General features: G+C 46.7%; 1 long non-coding RNA gene across 1 annotated transcript; it reads right to left on the minus strand.

Moving 5' to 3' along the window:
- Positions 1-1,922: 1,922 nt before the first annotated feature.
- Positions 1,923-11,840, minus strand: LOC115073796. The gene is made up of 3 exons (XR_003852102.1): positions 11,703-11,840; positions 11,408-11,458; positions 1,923-2,067 (listed from the first exon to the last, which is right to left on the minus strand). It is a non-coding gene; the product is annotated as an uncharacterized LOC115073796 (long non-coding RNA).
- Between the last annotated feature and the right edge of the window lie 623 nt (positions 11,841-12,463).

Genomic DNA, 12,463 nt, shown 5'->3' on the forward strand with positions numbered 1-12,463 from the left:
ATTGAGGGTGTTACAGCATCCCAGGTTCTTACTGGTGCACACTTCCATGATCATATATCTCCGATTCTGAGTGCCCTACATTGGCTACCTATACAATACAAGATAAAATTTAAAATTCTAACATTAATACAGAAGGCAATGTATTCTGAAGTCCTAGAATATATTAGCTCAGTACTGAAGGTTTATTGTCTTTCTCGCTGGCTGAGATCAAATGGTGGCCATCTATTACATGTCCATAAATATAGACAGTCATAACAGGCGTCAACAGTAGAGTGAAATTAAACATGTCAATGATCTTCAGCCTTATATTTAATCATTGGTCTCTGAAATTGTTCCACTCTTTTTTTTTCTTTTTTATAATGCACTTAAAAGTCAAATCAATATAAGGTTCACTATTCAGTCTTACAACAGTGATGCCATGACTTATCTTATTAAATTGGCCACCAATGGTCAATGCTCCCCCGCAATAAATCTCTTCACATGACACAATATTCTTCTCAGCGTGGAATGTCCATCACTCCTCCGCTGACACAGGATCTTTTATCCCAGGGCGCTATTATCCCAAAAAGTCGGTTAGCATAGCTGCATTAAATCGGAAATGAGTATTAAAAATTGTGGATTTGGTGGAGTATTGATGAATGTAATTATTTTCCACCTACATTAGATTTTTCTGGGACAGTGTTGTTTGCATCTATTAGATGTACCATTAGAGCAGGGATAACGGTTGACAGAGAGGAGAGAAAGGGCATGTACCGTTGTAGGTCCAGTATATTGAAACAAGTCGCCAGTGAATTTAAGAGCTGAAAGCGATGCAGGGTGCTTTAGAAAACAACTAAAGTTATTGTTGTTGCTGCAGGCATTTGAAAAGTTTTCTTGAATCAAAGAAGATCTGTGGATCTGCGTTGTGCTTGCAAGGAACAATCGGTCATGGGCAGGAACTCATATACGGGTAGCAAACTATTTGTGAAGTCGGTGAGAGTTTTACTGTGTATGTGGTCTCTATATATAGTTTTTGGTTACCCCCCTAGAATGGTGGATAGAGCAGGAAAGGAATCCATACAGGAGATCCCTTCACTCTTGACACACTACCCTCCACTTCTCTTTCCCTAACTCCTTTCATCCCTTTCATGATCCCATCTCTTCCATTTGCTTTTTTTTCCTTCTCTCATCTTGCCTTATATTTTGTCATCCTTGTATGCTGACCATTGTTTCTGCTTCCTTTCCCAAGGGCTCTAACTCAGACTGCAGTCCTCCCATCCATCCCCTTTCCTTCAAGCCCCCATCCCACCTGCTGTCTTCCTTCCTTCTCTCTTCACCTACTTAGCCGAGACATTTCTCCAGTAACTATCTCCTCCTTTGCCTTCAAGCCCAGTTGGCCTCACACATTTTCTTCTCCCACTTTTGGCCCCTGCTCCCTTACACTACCCCTGGCCCTCAACTCAACCTGCTCAATGGCAACAGATTACAAAATTCAGGTTGTGTTCTTTCCTTAGGTGACAATATCAGACCATTAGTTGACACCATGGCACGATGATTATCATCTGCTTTGATGGCATGAGCTGCCGAAAATACACAGCCTCAGCTTTGCATGCTTTGCTCCATTTGCATTATGTGACTGTAAAGGTAGGCTCATGTGTTTATGTTACCCCCAAAATATGTTTCTGGTTACTTGTGCCCTCATTGAGTTTTCAAATCCTGCCTTAATTTTCAAAACAGTAATGGTAAAACTGTAGCCGCAGATAACGTATAACATACATAGAACATTATTCATATAATAAATCTGTACCTGAAATCATGAACAAATGGATGTCTATTAATAAAATGACAATTTACAGATTATTTTATTCCAGAAATGGTATGAAAAAATAAAAGAACATAATATATAGATAGTTATAAAAATAAATGAATGTGGATGAAAAAAAAAGAATTGGAATATAAATATTAGTCCCCTGTTGCTTATTGATGTCACCTCTGGAGTCGCCTGATCCGCTCAAGGAGATGGGCAATAGACCGTAGATGTTTCTGCACCACTATCCTGATGATGATCCGGGCACAGAGGTTATTGTCCTGGAAACAATAAAGAGCAGGAGAGAGATTGCATTCAATTTCTTGTCACTGCTACTGTTTGCTCTAGTGTTTGAATTTTAATTTCAGGATTGTTGACCGCAGGTGATAATTGCTTAGGAAATGTTTAACAGTTACTCTCTTTACCTGCATCTATCATCATGCTTGCCTTGGCCTCCTCTTGCCCTCCCTTCCCCCTCCTTATTAATGCTCTTGGTCCTGCTGTATTACAAAAGCTGAAGTTAATGCATGTAAACTCAGGTGCCATAAAATTCAGATTTCGCAGGACAAAAGGTGGTCTGTCTAACCTAATGTAAGGGAGTAACAAAACTCTCCCTTACTAGTAGGCCTCCGAGTCTCTCCAGATCTGAGGGTGAGGTCAGAATAGTGGGAATGGTGGAAGGTGTTTGACACTCCCCAGGGTTAGGGGTCAGTATGTAAATAAAACTCCCATGTCCTCGTAGGTAAGGATTCTTCATCAGGTCTCTTTCTAAGAGAGGGTTCTGTCGAGTGGTCTCATGCTGGAACCCCATGCTAGGGTGCCCCGGCTTTCAAGAGTTGGGAGTCCAAGGATGGCTGCCTAAGTTTGAGCTAAGAAACCAGAGAAGAAATCAAAGAGGAAGAGGGAAGAAGATAATTCCTAACTTCTCATCTGTCGCAGAAAGGATTTCTTCTGAGTGGGAACAGAGGGAAGGCTACTTTACTGGGAAGAGATCCCTTGAGGAAAGCACCATTTGGAGGCTCATCTCATGTTGTCTGCTGGATTTAAGAGAACTGCATCCAGAAATGCAAGTATTATCAGGGAGGGATTGCCAGGCCAAGAGTCCCTACTGACAAGGATGAGCAGCAATGCTGTTGCGTAGGACTGTGATTTATTTAATGTGCTTTTATTTTCTGTATTGAGTGCGCATTAAGCTATGGTGTACCTACCATGATTTTACTTGCAATTAAGTTATCAGTAAACTTAGTTTCTTTGAAGGAGACTGATTGACAGTGGTGGTGTGTGTTCTGTTCTTGCTATTGGATTTATTGCAGAGGACTCCAAAAAATACCTAAGGGCCTTGAAAAATTATTCCTTTCCCTTCTATGTGGGAAGAATCCAGGAGCACGGGTGCAGGAGTGGCCCAAGACATCCCTCATGAGCCCCTGGCAATCAAGAGAAGTGGGGGCAAGGGCTAAAGTAATATCTTTTAGAATCTAGTGCCAGACTCCTAACAGGGCCAGGTAGGGCCAGGACTTGTAGCTTAATTTGGAGATAAAAGACTGATCTAAGCCTGAAATAACTCCAGTGAGTTTCCCTCTCTGGACTGCCACCTCAGCTGGGACATCTACAGATAAGTTATTTCAGTTTCTTGATGCTACACTATATGCTGTAATGTTTGAATTTAATTTCAGGATTGTTGAACTGTGGATGATAGCTGCTTAGGTTCCCTCCCACCTTACCCCACCCCATCCCTCACCACCCACACCATGGGCTGTTTTTCTTATTTAAACAGGTTCTTGAGTGTTAATAGGGGAGCAACAACCTGGTTTCTGGAATGCTTTCGTATGACCACTTATTCCCCACCAGTAAGGATCCATTTCACCATCTACAAGATCCCTTAAATGAGACCTACATTGGGAAGATAAGGCCATTGCTGAAAGACTAAATTAATTCTTTGCTTCCGTGTTTACTAATGAGGATGTTGGGGAGATACCAGTTCCGGAGATGGTTTTCAGCGGTTATGAGTCAGACGAACTGAACAAAATCACTGTGAACCTGGAAGATGTAGTAGGCCAGACTTACAAATTAAAGAGTAGCAAATCACCTGGACCGGATGGTATGCATCCTAGGGTACTGAAGAAAATTGAAATTTCAGATCTATTAGTTAAAATTTGTAACCTATCATTAAAATCATCCATTGTACCTGAAGACTGGAGGGTGGCCAATGTAACCCCAATATTTAAAAAGGCTCCAGGGGCGATCCGGGTAACTATAGACTAGTGAGCCTGACTTCAGTGCAGGGAAAAATAGTGGAAACTATTCTCAAGATCAAAATCGTAGAGCATATAAAAAGACATGATTTAATGGAACACAGTTAACATGGATTTACCCAAGGGAAGTCATGCCTAACAAATCTGCTTCATTTTTTTGAAGGAGTTAATAAACATGTGGATAAAGGTGAACGGGTAGATGTAGTGTATTTGGATTTTCAGAAGGCATTTGACAAAGTCCCTCATGAGAGGCTTCTAAGAAAACTAAAAAGTCATGGGATAGGAGGTGATGTCCTTTCGTGGATTACAAACTGGTTAAAAGACAGGAAAAAGTAGGGATGTGAATCGTTTTTTGACAATTTAAAATATCGTCCGATATATTTTAAATCGTCAAAAATCGTTAGGGCCACGATACAATACAATACCAATTCCCCCGATTTATCGTCAAAAAATCGTAAATCGGGGGAAGGGGGAGGGCAGGAAAATCAGCACACTAAAACCCCCTAAAACCCACCCCCGACCCTTTAAATTAAATCCCCCACCCTCCCGAACCCCCCCCCCAAATGCCTTAAATTACCCTGGGGTCCAGCGGCGGTCCATAGCTAAATCGGGGGAAGGGGGAGGGCAGGAAAACCGGCACACTAAATCCCCCTAAAACCCACCCCCGACCCTTTAAATTAAATCCCCCCCCCCCAAATGCCTTAAAGTACCCTGGGGTCCAGCGGCGGTCCGAAACGGGCCGAAAACCGGCACACTAAATCCCCCTAAAACCCACCCCCGACCCTTTAAATTAAATCCCCCCCCTCATGCCTTAAAGTACCCTGGGGTCCAGCGGCGGTCCGAAACGGGCTCCTGCTGTTGAAGCGTGTTGTCTTCAGCCGGCGCCATTTTGCAAAATGGCCACCGCAAAATGGCGGCGGCCATAGACCAACACGATTCGACCGCAGGAGGTCGCTTCCGGACCCCCGCTGGACTTTTGGCAAGTCTTGTGGGGGTCAGGAGGCCCCCCCAAGCTGGCCAAAAGTCTCTGGGGGTCCAGCGGGTGTCCGGGAGCGATCTCCTGCCGCGAATCGTTTTCCGTACGGATAATGGCGCCGGCCATACGCGTATGGCCGGTGTCATTTTCCGTACGGAAAATGGCGCCGGCAGGAGATCGACTGCAGGAGGTCGTTCAGCGAGGGTTCCGGACCTCCGCTGAACGACCTCCTGCAGTCGTTCTCCTGCCGGCGCCATTATCCGTACGGAAAACGATTCGCGGCAGGAGATCGCTCCCGGACGCCCGCTGGACCCCCAGAGACTTTTGGCCAGCTTGGGGGGGGGCCTCCTGACCTCCACAAGACTTGCCAAAAGTCCAGCGGGGGTCCGGAAGCGACCTCCTGCGGTCGAATCGTGTTGGTCTATGGCCGCCGCCATTTTGCGGCGGCCATTTTGCAAAATGGCGCCGGCTGAAGACAACACGCTTCAACAGCAGGAGCCCGTTTTGGACCGCCGCTGGACCCCAGGGTACTTTAAGGCATTTGGGGGGGTTCGGGAGGGGGGGGGGATTTAATTTAAAGGGTCGGGGTGGGTTTTAGGGGGATTTAGTGTGCCGGTTTTCCTGCCCTCCCCCTTCCCCCGATTTAACTATGGACCGCCGCTGGATCCCAGGGTAATTTAAGGCATTTGGGGGTGGGGGATTTAATTTAAAGGGTCGGGGGTGGGTTTTAGTGTGCCGGTTCACGATTTTAACGATTTTCACGATATTCTAAACACCCAAACGGCAACGATACGATTCCCTCCCCCTCCCAGCCGAAATCGATCGTTAAGACGATCGAGGACACGATTCACATCTCTAGGAAAAAGAGAGTAGGATTAAATGGTCAACTCCAAAAGTGGCGTGCCTCAGGGATCTGTACTTAGACCGGTGCTTTTCAATATATATATAAATGATCTGGAAAGGAATACGACGAGTGAGGTTATCAAATTTGCAGATGATACAAAATTATTCAGAGTAGTTAAATCACAAACAGACTGTGATACATTACAGGAGGACCTTGCAAGACTGAAAGATTGGGCATCCAAATGGCAGATGAAATTTAATGTGGACAAGTGCAAGGTGTTGCATATAGGGAAAAATAACCCTCGCTGTAGTTACATGATGTTAGGTTCCATATTAGGAGCTACCAACCAGGAAAAAGATCTAGGCATCATAGTGGATAATACTTTAAAATCGTCGGCTCAGTGTGCTGCAGCAGTCAAAAAAGCAAACAGAATGTTAGGAATTATTAGGAAGGGAATGGTTAATAGAACGGAAAATGTCATAATGCCTCTATATCGCTCCATGATGAGACCGCACAGCTGCTCCATGGTGAGACCGCATGGTGAGACCGCACGGCTGCTCCATGTACAATTCTGGTCTCTGCATCTCAAAAAAGATATAGTTGCGATGGAGAAGGTACAGAGAAGGGCAACCAAAATGATAAAGGGGATGGAAGAGCTCCCCTATGAGGAAAGGCTGAAGAGGTTAGGGCTGTTCAGCTTGGAGAAGAGGCGGCTGAGGGGAGATATGATAAAGGTCTTTAAGATCATGAGAGGTCTTGAACAAGTAGATGTGACTCGGTTATTTTCACTTTCGAATAACCGAAGGACTGGGGGCATTCCATGAAGTTAGCAAGTAGCACATTTAAGACTAATAGGAGAAAATTCTTTTTCACTCAACGCACAATAAAGCTCTGGAATTTGTTGCCAGAGGATGTGGTTAGTGCAGTTAGGGGTAGATTTCATAAACTTGCGCACACGCGTACTTTTGTTCGGGGATCAGGTACGAACAAGAGTACGCGGGACTTCAATAGATACGCGCGTAGCCATGCATATCCATTAAAATCCGGGGTCGGCGCGTGCAAGGCTGCCCAAAATCGGCAGCCTGCGCGCGCCGAGCCGCGCAGCCTGCCTCCATTCCCTCCCGCCTCCCCCCACCTTCCCCTCCCTTCCCCTACCTAACCCACCCACCCCCCCCCCCCGGTCCTATCTAAACCCCCCCCCCCACCTCTGTCGCGAAAGTTACGCCTGCCTCAAGCAGGCGTAACTTTGCGCGTGCCGGGCCAGCTGCCACGCACCATGCTCTGGTCCAGGGGCTGGTCCGGAGGCCACTGTCACGCCCCCGGAACGCCCCCGGGCCGAAACCTCGGCTGCAGCACTGCCCCTGGATGACGCGCCGTCTGTGTCACGCCCCCCGACACGCCTCCCAATGACACGCGGATCGCGACACGCCCCCCCAGGAAAGCTCCGGGATTTACGCGCGTCCCGGGGCTTTGCGCGCGCCGGAAGCCTATGCAACATAGGCTCAGCATGCGCAGGGGGTGTTTGGGCCAGGTTTGCAGGGGGTACGCACGTATCTTACGTGCGTACCCCTTTGAAAATCTGGCCCTTAGTGTAGCTGGGTTCAAAAAAGGTTTGGATAAGTTCTTGGAGGAGAAGTCCATTAACGGCTATTTATCAAGTTTACTTAGGGAATAGCCACTGCTATTAATTGCATCAGTAGCATGGGATCTTCTAGGTGTTTGGGTAATTGCCAGGTTCTTATGGCCTGGTTTGGCCTCTGTTGGAAACAGGATGCTGGGCTTGATGGACCCTTGGTCTGACCCAGCATGGCAATTTCTTATGCTCTTATAATTCTTGTTGTAGAGAAGAACCATTGCTTAATAAGAAATATTTATGGATTTTATATTTCCAATTGAGAAATAAGGGTTAAAAAACAAGTTATTTTTTATTGGACCGATTAACCTTGTTGTGGTCCTGGCCTGCGGGGTCCGCGGTCGTCCCTCCTCCTACCTTGGGGCTGCTCCGTGTACCTCGGCATTCCGTTCAGGCCTTGCTAGGCCCTTCTCACGGCGATCCCTCCTCGAGGGAGACGCTGCCGACTGTCTCCAGCTGCCCACGCCCCCTAGGCGTATGGTGTGCAGGGGCTTAGAATTTAAAGGGACCAGCGCGGGAAAGATAGCACCGCTCCGGGGATGATGTCAGACGCCTTCAGGGTTTTTTAAGCTCTGCAACCAGCCCCACTCTTGGCCTTGCAACGAGGTTCCCTCCTTGAGGTTAGTAGTTGCAGTCTTCTTTCTTGTTCCTGCGTTCCCCTGCTCCAGCCTTTTTCCTGCTCCAGCCCATCCTTGATTCCTCCTGTTCCTGGTTCCTGACTTCGGCTCGTCCTCTGGTATCTTGCTTGCGGCCTGTCTCGACTCTGGTTTGTCTTCGGCCTCTGCTGTCTGCTGTCTGCCGCCTGCCCCGACTCCTGGTTTGTTCCTCTTCCTGCTTGTCTGCTGCCTGATTTGATCCAGACTGCTCTGTCCAGGAGACCTCACCTAAGTCCAAGCGGCTCGGGTCCTCACAGGCTCCTCCTGGGGGGACCATTTGGCTTCCAGTGGTGAAGTTCCGATTGGTCTCCTGGTTCCAGCCACTCCTCCACTTTACAACTTCTGGACAACTCTTCAGGTACTCGTCTTCAGGAGACCCCAAATAAGTCCAAGTGGCTCGGATCCTCAAGGGATCCTCCCGGGAGGATCACGGGCTTCCAGTGGTTAAGATTTGGTAGGTCTCCTGACTTGATCCACCTCTCGGCTACGACCTCCACTGTGGGCCTTCTCACGGTGCGCTTTCATCATCTCTAGCAGGCTCAAGGGTCCACGAACGCAACAAACTTACAGTCTGTTTGACTTTTATTTCTACTTATCTGGTTAGGCTAACATAGTAACCACAGTACTTTGCACATGTTATGTTTGTAGGGTTTGGGTGGACCCTTGGACACTGTGGCAGGGGGGAAGTCCCATGAGGGGCCACAGGTCAGGCTCAGCTCCGGGCACACAAACACAGATTATATCTTTTATTAGACAGTTTATGAAGCCACCAGAGGTGGTGGTAGTGAGTAGAAGATGGAGCCCGGCTGGGCTGGTATTCCTCAGGGCGCTGGAACAGCGGCTTCTCCGGTAGCAGTGCTGTAGGAAGAAGAACTGAGAAAATGAGTACACTGAGATATTCACAGAGTCCCCAGTATGGAGAAGCCCGAGATAGGGAGAGCTGGCCCTCGAGGAGCGAGTACCAGATCCCTGGGCACAGAGACTCGTTGGCAAGTACTCACACAGCAGTTCTCCGTAGAAGATGGCACTGGTGCTGGATCGGAGGCAGGCCCTCGAGGAGCGAGTACCTGGTTCCAGGGAAACAGCTCCGAGGAGTAGATGGTAGTAGTACTCACAGATGGTGTCTGTAGCGAATTCTTCCAAGTAGAAGAGGAGATGGGCACAGGCAGCGAGTCAGGGAACATGGGCCCTCGAGGAGCGAGTACCGGTTCCTGGTAGCGACCTGAAAGAAGCAGAGAGGCCCCCGAGGAGCGGGTACCTCATTAACAGCAAAGAGTCCAAATAGAAGATGGAGGCAGAGTAACTGGGTACGGAGCGTGAATCTCATCCGTAGGAATTCCCTTGCTGACTCAAAGGCTAGCAATAAACAACAGGCTTAAATATCCGGGCAGCGTGACGTCATCACAAGGGGAGGCCCCTGAGGTTCGCGCCATAGAGGAAATAAGAATGAGGGCCGCGCGGTGCGCGCGCCCTAAGGTTCCTGAGGAGCATGGTGGGAGGCAGGGCCCAAGCCGGTCTGGGGATGCTGGAGAGGACGGTGGGCAGAGTCTGCAGCAGCCAGACGTTCACAGGGAGCAGGAGGAGTCGCAGAAAAAGAAAGGTAGGCGGAGTGAAGCTGTCGGGCCGCGACGGTTGCAACAGCACATTATTTTCCTAATGGTGCCATCCCCTCCACACCCAGGCTCAATCCAACCCAATGGCTATGAGACCACACATCCTACAATCCGCCTCCCTGAAGAAAGAGGAACACATTGGGTAGGGGGAAGTCATATACATAGGTATCTAAATATAGGTTAGGTATCTATATTTCTAGCCATCATCTTGCGATCAGGTCAAGGGGCAGTGTTGGGTACCGATGTTTAAGATAGTGAGGACTGCACAAATAAAGTAGAGAGCTTTTTCTGGGATGGGTCCTTCTCTCTGGAATAAGTTACCATTGGATAATTCATCAAGCTGTAAACTACCTGTCTTTTTGTAGAAAGTTAGAAACTTGGCTGTTTCCTGAGGGGAATGGTTATTAAGGAGTAGAGGCCAATAAAGAAATAGCGCCTGGGTTTGGTACAGCATGTTGAAGGGATAGGAATATGCGTGCATGATTGTACAAGTGGCATAATATGTTACAGGTTATCTGCTTTAGCATGATATATAGAAGTGGGATAATCTAGAAGGGGTTTCTTGTTGCTGCAGTTTCATTATATATTTTAGATTTTTAGCTTGAAACTGCTTTGATTGGTTTTCAGACCAGAAAGCAGTATATAAAAAGTCTTAAATAAATAAATCTACATATTTTTGTGATTCTGCCAGTTATGCAGCCTCCCAACCACCAGAGGTCCCCGTGGAGCTGCTCCTACCCTTGCTCCAGTCATAGCCTCCGTGATCCCATGATATAGCAGGACTCTGCCTATCTAACCCTGCCTCTGGCTTTGCTTACTGCCTTGTCATTGTATCTTGTTAGCTCTCTGTTTTGCCCTGTTCTGTATTGGACTGCATTGTGGCCTTCTCAGGCCTTCTGCCTTTGCTTGTCCTGTGGCCTTCTCAGGCCTACTGCCTTTGCTTGTCCTGTGGCCTTCTCAGGCCTACTGCCTTTGCTTGTCCTGTGGCCTTCTCAGGCCTACTGCCTTTGCCTTGTCCTGTGAACTTCTAAGGCTTTCTGCCCTTGCCTTGTTCTGTGGCCTTCTCAGGCCTTCTGCCCTTGCCTTGTGCTATGACCTTCTTAGGCCTTCTGCCCTTGCCTTGTTCTGTGGCCTTTCTGGCCTTCTGCTTTAGTCCTGCCTAGTTGCCTTCACAGGCCTGCTTTCTAGTCTGTTGCCTTTGGCTTTTGTGTTCTTTGTTCTGTTTTGTTTTGTCCTTGTCTTGTTCTGGTCTGCCTGTTCTGTCTTTCTAGTGTTCCAGTCTGTTCCAATCTTACTTGCACCTGGCTCCAATGTTTCAGTCTGTTCCAGAGTTCCACACTTACTAGCACCCAGTTCCAGACTCCAGTTCCACACCTGCCCGATTCCAGCTGCACCTTTATGTCAGCCACAGTCTAAGTCCTGCCGGCTACCAGAACCCAAGGGCTCAACCTGCAGGAGAGGTGACTGATGTAGGCTGACGATCCTTAGATCTGTCTTTTTCTGTCCTGACCTGGCCCTGTGGGGGTTCACCAGCCCTAGCTGGGCCCACAACCGTAACATATATGCATTTTAACATACAAGTGAATACAGTCTTTTAATGACCTTTTCTAATAAAGCATCTTCCATTCTCCTGAAATGTACACTCACAGCTTTCTTTGTGTTTTGCTGCTGGTCGGAATTCCCAGTGCCCTCAGGAATCTGTAGAAAACAAGATGATGAATTCATTTTTAATATTTAATTGTGCAGAATGCAACTAGTATACCGTAATTGGTTCTAAAATACTCTGGATTCTTCATGGCTCTATCTATCTTTTATTGGCTCCATACAGGAACTATCTCTGATGACATAGTACATGAGTATTCAAGAGCCCATAATAAAATCCCTTTATCAGATGTTATGAAAGCTTCTGTAGGATCTCCATGGGCTCTCGGCCTTTACTTACACAGTTTCGGAGGTATTCAGTTTGACGAAAGAGCAGAGTCTGAAAATAATCCAGGGTTTTATTGTCACTGTCACCCAAGCGATGATGATGAATGTAAAAGCGGATAATGTTCTCTATAATTTCTTGCAAAGTCACAATACTATCTTCCACCTAAAAAGTTTAGATTTATAATTTTCAGTAACAAAATGAGACTTTTATAGATTATACAAGCAAGAGGCTGATTCTTCTTCTTCTGAGTGAGTGCCTCTGGACACCTGTATTGGCTTTATTCAAACTGTAAGCAACTAAACAAACAGAAAATCAATGAATACGATGCAGAACAATTTTGACAGATAAAAAGCATCTGACCCAGTCTGCACAGTTACCCCTGCCTACTGTGCACTATTCTAGCTCTGATAATTTGTCCTTCCTTGCCCATACCACTGCCCTCTATGTTAAAGATCTCCCAGATATCAGCAGTAAACATTCACTACTGCAGAAAATTGATCCTTATCATTTTGGTGAAGCTGAAGATTGTAACCAGATGCTGCCACTTATTAGGGATGTGCATTCATTTTCAAATGAAATGAAAAATGCAATAAAACAATCCCACCAAATTTAGTTTTTATTTCAGGAAATAACACAAATAGTGCACACTATTTCCTGAAAAGAAAGAAAAATAACAAAAAAAAAATCTTTAATAAAATGAAATTCAGCCAGAACATTTCCTGCCCCTGCCAAAATTAAATGAAGAATCAAATAATTAATTTAGTTTTTCTGTG

Source organism: Rhinatrema bivittatum, chromosome 12, assembly GCF_901001135.1.
Source record: "Rhinatrema bivittatum chromosome 12, aRhiBiv1.1, whole genome shotgun sequence".
Classification (NCBI taxonomy): Eukaryota; Metazoa; Chordata; class Amphibia; order Gymnophiona; family Rhinatrematidae; genus Rhinatrema; species Rhinatrema bivittatum.